We start from the raw sequence: 2,738 nt of genomic DNA on the forward strand, positions 1-2,738 counted from the left end.
ACAAGGTAATGGAGTGAATCATGTGTACAACCCAATCCTTATTGCTGATGATAGGGATCATGCCATTAGACAATACGCTATGCCACTCTTCAATAAATTAAATTTGGGAATTAGGAGGTCGGATATCAAGTCAACCCAATTCAAATTTAAACTAGTGATGTTTGAAATATTCCAAATGATTGGCCAGTTCAGTGGTATACCTATGGAAGATCCACATCTTCACCTTCGATTATTCATGGAGGTAAGTGATTCGTTTAAGATAGTTAATGTGACTGAATATGCATTAAGGTTGAGGTTTTTTCCATACCTGTTGCAAGACTGAGTGCGAGTATGGATGAATTCATTGCCAACAAGTTTAATTTCTACATGGTAAGCATTAGCAGAAAGGTTTTTGGTAAAGTATTTTACACCGAGCAAGAATATAAAGTTGCGAAATGAGATAACTACTTTTCAACAATTGGATGACGTGTCCTAATATGAGGCATGGGAAAGATTCAAGGAATTGCTTCGTAAGTGTGTTCTCATCATGAGACTCCTCATTGTATCCAACTGGAGATGATTTTTAATGGTCTCAATGCACATACAAGATAAATGGTAGACGCTTCTGTGAATGGTGCGATTTTGTCTATTTCTTATAACGAGGCTTACGGGATCATCGAAAGGATCGCTAGCAACAATTACCAATGGCCGCCAAATCGAGCAATTTCTAAAAGATAGGTAGCTAGAGTGTATGAAGTAGACACACTGACTTCACTCTTTGCTCAGTTATCTTCTATTTCCTCAATGTTAAAATAATTTACCAGTAATGGTTTGAATAATTTTACAGCTCAATCACCAAGTCAGTATGATGTTGTTTCCTGTGTATATTGTGGTGATGGTCATTCTTTAGAGAATTGCCCTTTAAACCCTGGGTCTATTTCTTATGTAAGGGATCAGTATCAAAATAAAAGTGCACAAGGACCATAGTCCAACTTCTACAATCCATCATGGCAGAATCATCTGAACTTTTCTTAGAGTAACCAAGGAAATGGACGGAACAATCATATGCAACATAAACCTAATCAATCCTAAGGGTTTAGTCAACAAGCTCCAAAACCACCTCAAGCTGAGTCATAAAATAGTTTGGAGGACTTGTTAAATGCGTACATGGCAAAAAATGATGCTTTGATCCAAAGTCAAGCAGCAACACTGAAAAATATGGAGAACCAAATGGGTCAATTAGCTACAGAACTTTGTAGTAGATCGCAAAGAGCCTTGTCAAGCGATACAGAAAATCCAAGGAGTTTGGGTAAGGAATATTACAAGGTGGTTACATTATGAAGTGGTAAGATTTTGGAACCCAAGAAGGTTGTGATTAAAGATGAGCCTATTGAAAGGAAGAAAGTCAACCAATAGTTGAAGTTTCTACACTGAAAAAAATAAAATGCTAAAAAATCTGATGAGATAAACCCTAAACTAGTGAATTCTGAAAAGCTAACACATTCTTTTGTAGATTTACCTCCTCAAAAAACTTGTCCATTTCAACCTAAAGTTCCATATCCTCAAAGACTCCAACAACATAAGTAGAAACAAGTGGTGCAATTCAAGAAGTTCTTGGATGTTCTAAAACAACTTCACATCAACATCACATTGGTGGAAGCTTTAGAGCAAATGCCCAACTACGTGAAGTTTAAGAAGGATACGTCCAAGAAGAAAAGACTTAGTGAGTACGAGACTGTTGCTTTAACGGAGTACAGTGCGTTCTTATAGAACAAGCTACCTCTGAAATTGAAAGACCCTGGAAGCTTTACAATAACTGGTAACATCGGATAATCTTACTGCGGTAAAGCTTTGTGCTACCTCAGAGAAAGCATCAACTTGATGCCCAAATCTATTTTCAAACTGTTGGGAATAGGTGAAGTAAGACCCACTACTGTGACATTTCAACTTGTAGATCATTCGTTAGCATATCCTGAGGAAAATATTGAGGATGTTTTCATAAAAGTTGAGAAGTTTATTTTTCCTACTGACATTATTGTGTTAGACTTTGAAGCATATCATCCTAGGGAGACCTTTCCTTGCTATGGGAACAATGTTGATAGATGTGTAAAAAGGAGAACTCACAATGAGAGTTCAAGACGATCAAGTAACATTTAACATTCTGCAGGCGATGAAATTTCCCAATCCAATGGAGGAATGTTTAGTAATGGAGGTGTAACATCCCAAAAATTAGATGTTAGTAGAATCGAGTTTGTGAATCGAGAGAGAGTGATCATGCCATAGTTTTTAAGATTATCTATGCATTTTTAGGAAACAAATGAGTTATTGGTTTTCTGGATAAGTGTTAGTGAAACATTCCTTGAAACCCAAGTTCAAGTCCCTTTTCTCTCACCATTTTTATTATTTTGCAAATTTTGCCTTAAACCTAGTATGCGACATATTTTGTTTTTAAAATAAATATTACAAAATTATTTCAAGAATGAGAAAAAATTCTAATGGTTAGAAGAAATATGAGAAAGCATGGAAATTAAATGAGGTCCCAAGTTCGAATCTTTTCCCTTGAGAAATAATTTAATTTTTGGCAAAAATTCCCTTATTTTTAATGTGTGTGCCACCCAAGGTGTAACAACTTGATTTAGACCCTAGTCGAAATGGTGATTTCAAGACCACAAATTCGAGTCATAAAAATATTTAAATATTATTTTTCGTGTTTATTATGTGTGAATTAGTATTTCTGAAATTTTTGTGATTTAATTTTG

General features: G+C 35.4%; 1 non-coding gene across 1 annotated transcript; it reads right to left on the minus strand.

The window, feature by feature from the left end:
- Nucleotides 1–424: 424 nt before the first annotated feature.
- Nucleotides 425–533, minus strand: LOC121216870 (small nucleolar RNA R71). The gene has a single exon (XR_005913077.1). It is a non-coding gene; the product is annotated as a small nucleolar RNA R71 (small nucleolar RNA).
- Nucleotides 534–2,738: the final 2,205 nt, after the last annotated feature.

This window comes from Gossypium hirsutum, chromosome A02 (genome assembly GCF_007990345.1).
Source record: "Gossypium hirsutum isolate 1008001.06 chromosome A02, Gossypium_hirsutum_v2.1, whole genome shotgun sequence".
NCBI classification, from domain to species: Eukaryota; Viridiplantae; Streptophyta; class Magnoliopsida; order Malvales; family Malvaceae; genus Gossypium; species Gossypium hirsutum.